This window comes from Telopea speciosissima, chromosome 9 (genome assembly GCF_018873765.1).
Source record: "Telopea speciosissima isolate NSW1024214 ecotype Mountain lineage chromosome 9, Tspe_v1, whole genome shotgun sequence".
In the NCBI taxonomy this organism is placed as follows: Eukaryota; Viridiplantae; Streptophyta; class Magnoliopsida; order Proteales; family Proteaceae; genus Telopea; species Telopea speciosissima.
The window spans coordinates 59,804,509-59,819,307 of NC_057924.1; the positions used below are offsets into that span (position 1 = coordinate 59,804,509).

At 39.1% G+C, this 14,799-nt stretch overlaps 1 long non-coding RNA gene across 1 annotated transcript; it reads right to left on the reverse strand.

Moving 5' to 3' along the window:
* Window positions 1-228: 228 nt before the first annotated feature.
* On the reverse strand, window positions 229-10,300 carry LOC122641085. Its single transcript, XR_006329800.1, has 3 exons — window positions 10,085-10,300; window positions 4,613-4,617; window positions 229-241 (listed from the first exon to the last, which is right to left on the reverse strand). It is a non-coding gene; the product is annotated as an uncharacterized LOC122641085 (long non-coding RNA).
* Between the last annotated feature and the right edge of the window lie 4,499 nt (window positions 10,301-14,799).

The following is a 14,799-nucleotide window of genomic DNA, read 5'->3' on the forward strand; positions in this document are numbered from 1 at the left end:
AAGTTTGAAGTGTGAAGAAGAGTTTCATTCACCTGCTTTCTGCTGTTATTTGAAGGACTGGCATCTTCTCCAGCTTATTTCTCTCTCGTTTGGAATCCAAATGGAGTGCTTCCTGGTGCTCTAGTTTTGTTTGGGGGTCCTCTTTGATCTCCTTTGCTTCTCTTTAACCTTCTGCAAGCACCCATTCATTCCCATTGCATCTTGGTTTGGCTGTTACGCCAGAATTTCCATGACTAGAGTTCTTGTTTGCTGCTCTTGATAGAGCCTTGTTTGGCCATTTTTATGGTCCATTTGCATCGTTTTTGGGTAAGGAGCATTACTCATCTTTACTCCGCTGCTATTTGAGTATTTTCTAAAGATCTACAAATGTTTCTAGCCTTTTTGGCTATTGTTTGCCCTGTTTTTGTGCCTACTGTTTTGAGACAAACCTGTTTGCTTGAAGTGCTGTTGTTTACTCCTTTTAAGTGGCTGATTTGAGATTCAATATGGGTAAGAAAAATGTCGAGACACCCTTGCCCCTTGTGGAAACAGCTCCATCTCCCCTTCTTCCTTTGAGTGCCCCAATATCCAACTTCCTATTGCCAAGCTTGAGAACCACAACTATTTGGATTGGTCCCGATCCATGAAATTGATTCTTCGGTGTAGGGGGAAGATGGGGTACATAAATGGTAGCATCAAGGTCCCCCTTCCTACCAAGCAAAGGTACTCCAAATGGGACACTGAGAATTCTCTTGTGATGGCTTGGCTTCTTTTCTCAATGAAGCCTGAGATTGGAAGAAGGTTTATACGCAAGGAGACTGCCAAAGACATTTGGGACAGTGTGGCCCGTATCTTTGATCAGGTTGGGGACTTTACAAAGGTGTACCAACTTCTCCAACAGATTGTTAGCCTGCGCTAGGGTGATAGAAGCATCTCTGACTACTATAGTCTTGTTGTGGGCCTGTGGGAGGAGTATGATCACCATAGAGATCTTCAGTTTGTCCTGATGATGAGATCAAGGTGCACCGGTTATTTGAGAAAGAGAGGGTCTTATTTCTCCTTGGCAGCCTTAATTCTGACTTTGAGCCTCTTAGGGTACAAATCCTTTGCCGACCAAGTCTTCTCTCACCGGAGGAGGTGTGTGGATATCTACAGAGTGAGGAGACCCTGTTGAGCGCTCCGCTCTTGTTTCTTCCACCCCTCAGGACTCCACTATGGGAGCTGATAAGGGGGCTACTAAGGGAGCTGATAAGGGAGCTGCAAAGGGCCGATTCTTATGTGACCATTGTGGCAAATCTGGGCAAACCAAGGACTTTTGTTGGGATCTCCATGGGATGCCCCCTTCTGGTTCCTCTGGGGGACTGAAGGGACAGCGGAAGAAGGGGCCTAAGGCTCATGTTGGAGTCAATGAATCGATCCATCCTCTCTTTCCAAAGAAGACATTGCTGCATTTCACCGGATTGTAGCCACGGATGGTTCTCTACTACTCCTTACTTCCCCTTTGCACTACAGGCCTCTTCCTCCTCCGGCACCATACCTTGGGTCATTGACTCAGGTGCCACGGATCATATGACTGGTAGGTTTCAGCTGTATAATTCCTATTCTGTTTGTTCTGGGAAAGATAAGGTAAAAATTGCTGATGGTTCCTTCTCTTCCATTTCTGGTAAGGGAGATATCCAGGTTACACCACTTTTACCCTTGAAGTCTGTCTTTCATGTTCTCAACTTTACCACTAACCTTCTTTCAGTTAGCCAATTGACTAAATCTTTGAACTGCTTTGTTACATTCTTTCCTACCCATTGTCTTTTTTAGGATTTGGTGACGAGGAGGGTGATTGGCAGTGGTCGTGAAACTAACGGCTTGTATGTTTTGGAGACTGGTGGTTCCCCTGTTGTGCAAGCTCAGTCCTATGTTTGTGGGCAAGAAGGTGGACGTACTCAGGAGGATATTTTCCTTTGGCATCGTCATTTGGTGCACCCTTCTTTTTCTGTTATGAGGAAACTGTTGCCACATTTATTTACTTCTTTTCCTATCACTCATTTTTTCATTGTGAACCTTGTTTATTTGCCAAAAGTTGTAAAACAGTTTATGCATCTAACGGTAATAGATCTACTTCACCTTTTCATCTTATCCATACTGATGTTTGGGGGCCTTCCCCTGTTACCTCTTTGCGTGGCTTCCGCTACTTTATTTCTTTCATTGATGACTATTCTCAGGTTACTTGAGTTTACCTTTTGAAACATAAGAGTGATGTCTTTGTTGCATTTAAAAATTTTTATGAGTTAGTGTATACCCAATTTCAAACTTGGATCCAAATTGTTCGTTCTGACAAAGGTGGGGAGTATATATGTATAGTGGTTTGGAAACCTTTTTTTCTGACCATGGCATTATTCATTAGGTGGCCTATGTTGATACCCCACAACAAAATGGGGTGGCTAAAAGAAAAAATCGCCATCTCCTTGAAGTGGCTAGATCCCTTTGGTTTACCATGCATGTTCCAAAAACTTTTTGGTCTGATGCTCTACTCACAGCTGTCATTCTTATTAATCACATGTCGTCTAGTGTCTTGAACTTTAAGGTTCCTCTTGATGTCTTACCCTCACGGTCTTCTTCCTTTTCTCTTCCTCCAAGGGTGTGTGGTTGTATTTGCTATGTACATATTAGCAAATCTGTCCGCACTAAATTGGATCCTAAGGCTCTAAAGTGCATCTTTCTTGGGTATTCCTCACCTCCAAAGGGTATAAATGCTATCATCCTCCTACTCATCGGTGGCTTCTCTCCAAAGATGTCCATTTCTTTAAAACCATACCGTATTTTCAGTCACCTCTTCAGGGGGAGTATTCATCTCTTGGTAGGTGAAGAGGTTCCCAAGTTTGTTTTTTTTTCCTTTCTCCTCTCTTGTCTCTATTTCTCCTTTTCAGATTGACAAGGGAAAGAAACTTTCTGTGGATACTATTTTTGAGGGGGAGCCTCCTGGTGCATAGGTGAACAGAGAACAGGGGGAGCTACTGGTGTATACGATGGACAGGAGAAATCCTTCTTCATGGCTTCCTATAAAGAAGACCTGTCAAAATCCTTCTTCGTCTCCTCATCCTGAGCCTTCATCCATTGAGACAGGTATACCTCCCTCTACTTCTACATCCTCAGACTTAGATCTTCCCATTGCTCACCGCAAGGGAACTCAGGCATATACTAATCCCATTGCCAAGTTTGTTTTCTATGATTCTATCTCCCTTACAAGTAGCTATCTCATCCATATCTATTCCCAAGAATGTAGCAGAGGCTATGGCAGATCCACAATGGAGAGAAGCAATGAATACAGAGATGTTGGCTCTTGAGAAGAATCACACTTGGGATCTTGTTGAACTCCCTAAAGGGAGAATCCCTGTTGGATGCAGATGGATATTCACAGTCAAGTTCAAGTCTGATGGTATTGTAGAGAGGTATAAGGCAAGACTTGTCGCCAAGGGTTATACACAGGTGTATGGCATTAACTATCAGGAAACCTTTGCTCCGGTGGCCAAGCATAACTCCATTCGTGTACTTCTCTCAATGGCTGCAAACCTTGATTGGCCATTGTACCAGCTTGATGTAAAGAATGCATTCTTACATGGTGACCTAGAAGAAGAGGTATATATGCACTCTCCTCCTGGGTTCAAGCATCCTGGCGATAATGGGAAAGTGTGTCGTCTTAGGAAGGCTTTCTATGAACTCAAACAGTCTCCTAAGGCTTGGTTTGAGAGGTTCAGATAAGCCCTCCTGCAAAATGGATATACTCAAAGTCAAGCTGATCACACATTGTTTATACAAAGGAAGGGCAGCACTATTACGGCTCTCATTGTTTATGTTGATGACATTGTGGTCGTGGGAAACAGTGAAGCTGAAATCTCAAAGCTTAAGCTTTATTTGGCTCGGCAGTTTGAGATCAAAGATCTCTCGGTCCATTGAAGTATTTTCTGGGGATTGAAGTTTCAAGATCCAAGCAAAGGATCAATGTTTGCCAAATGAAGTTTGTTCTTGATCTACTTACAGAGACAGGCTACTTAGGGTGCAAACCAATCTCCTCCCCTATTGAGCAGAACCAAAAACTAGGGGAAGATTGTGGTGAACCTCTTGTGGATGCTGAAAAGTATCAGAGATTAGTAGGTAAGCTAATCTATCTCTCCCTCACCCGGCCTGACATCACCTACGTTGTTGGAGTGGTGAGTTAGTTTATGCATGCACCCAAGATGGGACATCTTGATGCAGTTTACAGGATCCTCAGTTATTTGAAGTCATGCCCTGGAAAAGGCCTTCTCTTCTCTAGGAATGGTCACTTGGGAATTGAAGTGTATACAGATGCTGATTGGGCCGGGTCTATTTCTGATAGAAGATCCACCTCTGGATACTGTACCTTTGTTGGGGGAAATTTAGTCATCTGGAGAAGTAAGCTGTGGTAGCTAGGTCAAGTGCTGAAGCAAAGTTTAGAGCCATGGCTTATGGTGTGTGTGAAATCTTGTGGTTGAAGAAACTTGTTCAAGAATTGGGATTTGAGATGACGGAACCTATTGGTCTATATTGCGATAACAAGGCAGCCATAAGTATTGCTCACAACCCAGTTCAATATGACAGGACAAAGCATGTTGAGGTTGACAGACACTTCATCAAGGAGAAGATAGACTCTAAGACTATTTGTACTCCTTTTGTGTAGACAAATGAACAAGTGGCAGACATCTTCACCAAAGGACTTAGCTCTCATCACTTTAGTTTTATGTTAGACACGCTGGGTATGTATGACATATACTACCCAGCTTGAGGGGGAGTGTTAAGAATAGCTGTATCAGGGGTATATATGTACATAACCCCTCTTTTATGTATTCTTTGTGTCATTTGTATGAGGCTAAGGGCCTCTGTGTAATTATATATTCTTTTCAATATAAGCATGTTAGTCTCTTGTTTTGAGACATAACACACCAAACCAAAACCGTGGCTGCTCTCTTGAAGTTTCTTGTCTTCTTCTTCTTCCACTCTAAAAGCTAACAGGAATGGGGCAGTGTGGAGAGTCCCAGTTGATGACAAGTAGTCCTCGTACTCGATAGAGTTCCTAGGTAGTAGGATTCTTCTCTTGGTTGGTTCCCTACGGGAGGTAGAGTCCCGGTAGGGTGGATGTTCCTGGTAGATAGACATTCATACGTGTTAGATAAGATCCTTGGTGCTTGAGTCCATCTGGGAGACTGGGACTATGTTGCTGGTAGGCGGTGCCTAAGCCCTTGAGATGATGTATATCTTGTTGTTGGCGGTGGTAGCCTGTGTGTAGTACCTGGACTCGATCGTTGGTGATAGTAGCCTGTAGTACCTGGACTTGGTCCTTGATGGTAGTAGCCCGTAGTACCTGGACTTGGTCCTTTCCTATCCGGAGACGTGAGTTGGCCGACCTTGGGATGACCTCCTTGCTTGGGCCGGGACACGTGGCGGCTTACAATTGGCCGGTGTGATTTTGGGTTTATCAGGGGGTGTTTTCATTTATTTTAAATAAAAACAAGTTTAAAAAATGATACCAAACACACGAAAAATTGAGAAATTGTCAGAAAATGAAAATGAAAAATGATACCAGAAAGACCCTAAGTAAGTGGAACTTCAGTCAAATGCCAAGCCTTTTTTTTTTTTTTTTTGGTAAAAATATGCCAAGCTTACAACAGCATAGGTAGCTAAGTTTATTAATGAATTTATATTACTTGCTGACATTGGGGTGCCCCAAGAGCTAATTTCAGTTCCGGGTTCACACTGTAGGATAATTCCGTTTTTCTTAAATGAATTCTCTTAGTTTTTACAACATTCTTATGAATGGTTGAGTTTATTTTTTTATTTGTTATTTATCCAACTTTTTGTGATGGTAGCATCCTAGTGCTTCTATAAGTTTTGATGCCTCATGATTGCATATGAGCTGCATTTTGTTCGTAGGTTTTTATTTATGTGTAGTTTGTATAATGCACATCTTACTAGAAGGGTTTAGTGATTTTAAACATGTCATTCATGTGTGATTTTCAATGTTTTTGTTTACCCGATCATATTAATCTCATTATATGCTCTTTAGGCATTTTTTTTATTTTTCTTGATTGCTGCATTTCTGGTATTTGCATGCATTTATTTGAAATCCTAGTTTTTTTTTAAAATATTGTTTTCTTATTAAGTGAATATTTTCGAATAGATAGACATTTATGGTTGTTTTGATTTTTTTTAATTTTATGCATTTATTTTGCATCTTAAGGTGCTAGAGGTATTTATGTCATTTTAGTCATAATAACTACCTCAAGATATCATCATTAATTTTCTTTCAAGACTGTCGACAAAGTCTCTAATTCGGTTTAAGTGTGTTTTTCAATCCCTGGTATATTCTTGTTATTTATTCAATTTTCAGGAAACGCACTTGCAAAATGACCAACTAAGTTTTTAACGTTCCAGGTCTATGTGCAAACACTGGTAGATGTTGATTACTGATCCCACATTTATCGAAATACATCTTAATCAATCACTTGCTAACACATCTAACGCTGTCATTACAAGTGATAAAATTTATGAAGCTAATTGGTTCTCCTTAACGTATAATAGACATGATGATAAAGAGACCACTTTAAATGAGATCACTTATTTCTTCAAGATGGGCATTCCATAACCAGGGTAATGTGGTCTTGTAATGGGATAGATAGTCTTGGTTCATCAAGTAATAAACCCTAAACTAGAGATCGCGTTTTTATGGAATCCATCAATTAGGAGGCATTGGAGATTGTCAGACTTGCCATTTCAATTTTGTGGGCTATGTTTGAACATTGCATTGGTTCATGATCCAAGAATGCAATAGTACAAGGTTGTTCAATTTCTTCTATATGATTATGACCATGGTCGTGAAAACTTCACCTGTCGATTGGGAGGCCTAGTGCATACTGTGGATGTGGACTTATGGAGACATATTGGTGATGCCTCTTGCAATATTGGTTGGAGTACCGACAAGCCAGCAACAATAGTTGTTGGCTCGTTTCATTGGTTGGGGAGAACATGAGACGATGATCGCAACGTAATCGTTTCGTTTGATGTGGGGATGAGTTGTTGCAAGAGGTCATATTGCCCAACAGCACGAAGGTCAATGCAATCAATTCCTATGCTTCGTTTCGATTGGGAGTATTGGATGACTCCCTTTCTCTATTTCATTGTGTCAAAGCTAATTCCTTGATGTACAGGTGATGAAAAGGCATGCTGTTAAGGAATCGTGGATGAAATAGTTTACTATCAGTGAAAAACCGGTGCTAACGAACTATTCCATAGTTTCATCTCCGTATGAATATTTGAGAAATAGTGAGATCCTGCTGTTATTAAACACTGGCAAGCGTAGTAGAATGGTACTCGTTTTTTATCCTAAAAGCTCCAATTATAGGAATCCTAAAGTCTTAAACACGTTAAATTGGCTTATCATGGGGTGATACTATGTGAAGAATCTTTTGCGAATTGAAGATACAGGTATAATTATTTCGCCAGAAGTGGAATGCAAGAAGCTTAGCACCGACTAAGAACAACCCATGATAAGCCAATTTAATGTGTTCAAGACTTTAAGATTCCTATAATTGACGCTTTTAGGATCATAAAAGAGTACCATTCTGCTACGCTTGCCAGTGTTCTATAATAGCAGGATCTTACTATTTCTCAAATATCCATACTGAGATGAAACTATGGAATAGTTTGTTTGCACAGGCTTTTCACTGATAGTAAAATATTTTGTCCACAATTCCTTAACAACATACTCTTTCATTACTTATACATCAAGGAATTTAGTTTCGACATAATGAAATAGAGAAAGGGAGTCGTCCAATACTCCCAATCAAAACGAAGCATAGGAATTGATTGCATTGACCGTGCTGTTGGGCGATATAACCTCTTGCAACAACGACTCATCCCCGTATCAAACGAAACGATTGCGTTGCGATCATCGTCTCATTTTTTCCCAAACCAATGAGAAGATCCAGCAACTATTGTTTCTGGTTTGTGGTTACTCCAGCCAATATCGTAAGGGGCATCACCAATATGTCTCCATAAATCCATACCCACAATGTGTACTAGGCCTCCCAATCGGCAGGTGAAGTTTTCACGACCGTGGTCATAATCATACAGAAAAATTGAACAACCTTGTACTATTGCGTTCTTGGATCATGAACCAATGCAATGTTCGAACATAACCCACAAAATTGAAATGGCAAGTCTGACAATCTCCAATGCCTCCTAATTGATAGATTCCATAAAAACGTGATTCCTAGGTTAGGGTTTATTACTTGATGAACCAAGACTATCTCATTACAAGACCCCATAACCCTGGTTATGAAATGCGCATCTTGGAGAAATGAGTGATCTAGTTTTAAAGTGGTCTATTTATCATCGTGTGTGTCTATTATACGTTAAGGAGAACCAATTATCTTCATGACTTTTATCACTTGCAATAACAACGCTAGATGTGTTAGCAAGTAATTGATTAAGATCTATCACGATGAATGTGAGATCAGTAATCAACGTCGCTAGTGTTTGCACACATTCCTGGGACGTTAAAAACTTAGTTGGTCATCTTGAAAATGTGTTTCCTAAAACTTGGATAAATAACAAGAATACACCAGAGCTTGAAAATAAAAAGCACCTGAACCGAATTAAAGACTTTGGTGATAGTCTTGGAAGAATGCAGACTGCACATGAGCAAAGGAACTCTTGTTGTCCTTGCAAATCTGTATCCAGGATACACTTCAGCTGATGGAGAGGTAATAGTTGTACACCAGAGTTACTGTTTAAGATTTGTGGCATAGAAAGATATTTTTGATTGTGTCTCCATTGTGTTTTTTTCTCTCCAGTTTTTTCTTTTTGTTCTTTTGATCGACCCGTCGTGTTTTTATTGTCTTTTATTTTCTTCTTCTAATAATAAGGAAAAAAATTATTAGTAATGGTGTGAACGGCATAAGAGCAAGAGGATAAGAGATGTCCCTATCTTAGGAAAGAATATAAAAGACAGAAAACACAATATTTTGTTACTATCTGCATTTTACATATGCTGTTAAATGGATTTCAAATTACTTCTGAAAGAATTTCTGAACAGCTCACTTAATTCCTTCAAATTAGTGACCAGTCCATCAATAAGGATCCAGTAACTGTTGATGGTCTAGGGATTTTGGAGGTGTCCCATCAAAGATTCCTTTGTTGTTTTTTGTTTCTCTATGCACTGAAAGGCAGAATTTTCCATTAAATCTTTGCATCTTGGACTGAGATATAGACAGCCAACATGATGGTAACTAGAGAGGGACTTCATTGTACTACAAGTTGTTGCTATATCCTTGATGTTTCATAGTGGATGAAACAATATTTTGATTGGTTGTATGGTATATTAGCAACTTAATGCAGTTACAGTGCAACAATAGGTCCTATTTTGATATTATTTGGTTATGGGATTTTGTTTTAGATAATTTTATTGATACGGCAACAACTCAGCCTCAACCCAACTAAATGGGGTAGGCTACATGGATCCTTGCCCTCCAATCAGCTCTAATCGAGGTCATACTTGATACAAGGCCTAAGTTATGCATGACTTTCCTCACCACTTCTCCTAAGGTCATTTTAGGTCTGCTCCTGGCTCATTTAGTTCCTTCAATCTGAATCAACTCACTCCTCAGTACTGGAGCTTCCAAAGGCCTCTGTTGAACATGACCATGCCACCTCAAACAACTTTCTCGTAGCTTATCATGTAATGGAGCTACTCCCAAACCAGCTCTAATATGATCATTCTGTATGTATCCTTCCTAGTTTTTTCACTCATCCATCTTAACATCCTCATCTCCGCTACGTTGAGTTTACCTATATGATGATTCTTAATTGCCCAACATTCCGCACCATACATCATAGCGGTTGTATGATTGTCCTATAAAATTTTCCTTTAAGTTTTAAAGGAATACGTTGATCACACTACACCCCGCGCACCTCTCCACTTCATCCATCCTATTTTAATTCTCTGCAAAACATAATCCTCTATATCACCTTCTTATTTGAGCCCAAATACCTAAAATAATCACTTTGCGAAAACTCCCACTCATCAATTTTCACTTACTCAGATACTCCATCTTCATTGTACTTATCCTAAAATCTTTTGATTCCAAGATTGATCTCCATAATTCCAACTTGGCATTAATCCCTGCTTTTGTTCCATCCACCAAAACAATATCATTAGTGAAAAGCATACACTAAGGAACCTCATCTTGAATGTCTCTGGTTAAATAATCCATGATAAGTGCAAACAAATAAGGACCTAAAGCTGATGCTTGATGTAACCACGTCATCGTACATATCTTTATATTATGTTTTCTTATTTACTTAAAACACTTCTCTTCTCTAGTACTTGCCAAATTAACTCTCTAGGGACTCCGTCATACCCTTTTTCTAGGTCAATAAAAACCATATGGAGATCCCTTTTGCAATCTTTAAATCTTTCCATGAGCCTCCTACATAAGTTAATAGCTTCTGTCGTGGATCTTTCTAGCATAGAACCAAATTGGTTCTCTATAATTGTAGTTTCTTGTCTCAGGCGAGTTTCAATAACTCTCTCCCATAATTTCATAATTCGAGTCATCAATTTTATGCCTCTATAGTTATTGCAGCTCTGAATATGCCCTTTATTTTTGTAAGTTGGTACCATATTACTTCTCCTCCAATCATCTGGCTTATTCTTTGAGCTCATAATCTTATTAAACAGCTTAATTAGCCAAGTTAAACCACAGATTCCTAAGTTTTTCCACACTTCTATTGGGACCCCGTCTGGGCTTGGTGCCTGCCGACTTTCATCCTTCTTAAGGTTTCTTTCACTTCAGACACCCTAATTTTGCGTATATATCTACATGTGGTATATGGTTGAGTAATGCAGTTTTTTCGGGCGCTTTTGCTCAAAATGTCTTCATTTAGTAGGCTGTAAAAATAATCTTTCCATCTCTCATTAATGCCCCATCCCTTATTAGTACTTTACCATTTTCACTTTAATACATCTAACATGGTTGAAATCTCTACTCTTCCTTTCCCTCATTTCAGCTATCTTTCCCCCTTCCTTTGTATCCAAATTGTTATAAAGATTTTTATATTTCTTCTCCCTTTTTTTCTCAGTGTTTTTAGCTTCATTTTGGAAAAATGATACCTTTTGATCCTCTACATCCTTAGTCCTTTTGCCATGTATTAAACTCAGCTTTCTTAACCTTAATGGTGCTTGAACCTCATCATCCCACCACCAAGTCACCCTAGAGGATTGTTGTTTTCCTTTCGAATCTCCTAGGACATCTTTAGCAACCTTCTTAATACGAGCAGTCATCTCGTTCCACATCGTATTAGTATCTCCATCAAAGTCCCACTTTCCTTGTTTTATCATTTTATCAGTAGATGATTTCAAGGTAGCTCCTTTTAAGCTTCAGCATCTTATCCTAGGGTGAAAAGTTCACCTTTATTATGATTCGGCTTTATGAGACATATCCATGACCAATAATTTATGTTGTGTGGTTAGGCTCTCCCCCGGTATAGCCTTTCAATTCTTACATAATGACTTATCGTACCTTCTAGTTAGAAAGAAATGTATTTGGCTATTATGATGCCTACTTTTGAAGGTAATTAAATTCTCGTCTCTCTTTTCAAAGTAGGTTTTTACAATGGATAAATCATAAGCCACAACAAACTCTAAACCTGAAGTCCCCTCCTCATTCCTAATGTAGAAGGAGTTCAACTAAGAAGTAAGAACCACTCTACAGTAGGATCAATAATAGTTGTAGCAGAACACCAAAATAGAAACTAAATCAGAATTAGTAACTTAGTGAATAAGGACCAAACCAGCAGCAGTACTTGGTGATGATTGTGGATTGATTCAAGCCTTTAAAGAGTTCTCCAGTAGCAGTTTATTGCAGTCATAAGATGGTAGTAACCGAAGGGATCGATTGGAAGAAGAAAAAAAAAAAGGAAAATAGAAGGATAGATAGAAAGGGGGATAGGTATAGGGGAAATAGAAAGTTAAGAAGAAAACAGAAAATAGAGAAGAGAAGGAAGGGATAGAAGAATAGAAGAAGGGGATTGGGGATAGTAGGTTATCTCTCACCCATAGCTATCTCAGCTGTTAAAAGGCAAATTCTTTCTCAGAATTGGAGGCAAGCATTGCTTGTAAATTTCATTAATCAATTGGTTACTCTGTTTACATTGGGTGCCAATTTTATAGCTTAGGCAAAATAGAAAGTAGGAAAATATAAACTTCATAAAATAAAATAAATTTTAGGAAAATAGAAACTACCAAGGCTTTTTAGGATCCAGCCTTCTAAACAAACAAGGAAACAAAAATAAAAACTAACTAAAATTAGAAGCTACCTAAATTAAATAAAATAAACTTTCTAATTTGAAAATAGAAACTAAACTTTGGCAGCATTAGGATAGGATCTTTCTCCACTTGATGGGACCACAAGATCTTCTAAAAGGCATCCCCACACAAGGCCAAATGTGGGCTGTGACACTGTTCACGTGAACAGTAACATTAACTGTGTTTTGGTCTTTTTTTCTTCATATTTCGATCTACATCAATTCCTCTTTCCAAAACCATATCATCTGTGTAGACCTTCAGAGCCTCTATGATCTCTCTCAACATGTCCATTCAGATCACCCTTATTATAATCTTTTTTCATTGACTAAAACCTACTATTCATCCATGTGTTCCCAAAATTGTAACTTACTACTTTCATCCAATCCTACTCATAGTTGTCACAGCGTTATGGCGATCCAAGTTGGTGGAGGGGTGTCTGATCGATATATCGACACGTCGCCCGGTGATCATGTCGACCATGGCAGAATTGTAATTAAATCCAAAGTTGAATGGCAAACTAGTACATAAATCAAGATTTATAAGAGCAATGGCAGAATTGTAACTAAATCCAAAGTTGAATGGCAAACTAGTAGATAAATCAAGATTTATAAGAGCAATGGCAGAATTGTAATTAATCTGAAGTTGTAAAGGAGTGGTAGAACTGTAATTTAATGAAGTTAAAGAGAAAACTGAATGGGTTAAACAGAATAGCAATAGAGAATATAAGAGGTTTTATATAAATAATATAAGTTGTCCTTACTTGCAATTTTAAAGACTTAATGTCTTCTTCAACCTTGCAATAACACGATAGAAAGAGAGGCAGAGAGGCGGTGAACTGGAGTAGTTCCAGCAGTGGAAACTCCTTCTTATGAAGACGATTCTCCTTGCAATTTCTGGAACAAAATCTCAGCACCAAGGTCTACCGATCCCAACGAGAAATAGCCCCAAAATTCTACTAGCAACCGAATGGTGAGATCTGAAATAAGATCTGGCGGATGTCTTAGTTACAGATTACTAAACCAAGGCTAAAATAGGAGATTTAGGGAAGCAGGGAGTGGGTCTAAGGTTGGGGAAGAAACAAAAATTAAAGAAGAATAGATCAAAGAGGGAAAGAGAGGCAAGAAGAAGAAATCGAAGAGGAAAAGAGAGACAGGACGCCATGGCATAGGTCGATATGCACATATCTCCAACGCCAGGATGCCATGGCGCTGCCATGGCGACGCCATGACAACTATGATCCTACTTGGGGTGCATAAGTGCTAATTATATTGACAACCTCTTTCTCCAACACAAGCTTGATGGATATAAACTTATCACCAAATCTTTTAACATCCAACACATCATTCTTTAAATCTTTATCCACTATTATACCCACTCCATTTCTATTACTTTTATCCTCCCATATACCAAAGTTTAAAGTCATCCAACTCCTTTCGACGCCATGACAACTATGATCCTACTTGGGGTGCATAAGTGCTAATTATATTGACAACCTCTTTCTCCAACACAAGCTTGATGGATATAAACCTATCACCAAATCTTTTAACATCCAACACATCATTCTTCAAATCTTTATCCACTATTATACCCACTCCATTTCTATTACTTTTATCCTCCCATATACCAAAGTTTAAAGTCATCCAACTCCTTAGCACTTTTGCCCTTCCATCTAGTCTCTGTTGTACAATTTATGTTAATCCTTCTTCTCCTCATAACATCTGTCAATTCTAGTCTCTTACCCATTAGATATCCTATGTTCCAAGATGGTAATCTAAACCTACATTTTTTAAGTAGCTTCTTTACTCACACTCGTACACAGTGCAAGTACCCTTGCCTACTTGTCGCCACATCCGGGTGTCAATGCGTCGTGTCGCTTACAGGGTATACCCTAGCTACTTACTCACTATTCACTACACCCGAGTCAAAGTGTTTCATGTCGCTTACAGGGGACGCCCTTGCATAACGTTGAAAATATAAAGTTTTCAAATACATGTAAAAAGGGTTTGGCTAGGGTTTTTCTGTTGTCGGAAAGAACCTCCTTTATCCGGGCTTGGGACCGGCGCCAACAACAATACTCTTAATTAATATTAGTTTCCAGATTACAATAATACCCCCAAGCTTTGATAGCTACCCAAACTACCCTTGCTAGAACAATGGCCAATTTAGGCTTGGTTCCCAGCCTGGGTTCCAAAATGATCTTGTTTATCCAGCCAGAGTCTTGCATCTGCATCACTGTGAAGGGAAGTTTTCTCATGAGCTGCAAGTGAAAAAACAATTCTATGGTAAAGGCTGCTACAAGTTTCTTACCCTAATTTTGAATATGATTTGAAGCTCGACGTTGAACCCAAATCATATTCTTATGAAGAATCCAGACAATTTGTGAGATTTATCTTTATTGCGACAAGTAAGATCCACAAGAATCCCTGCCTTGACTTCTTTCGGCCACC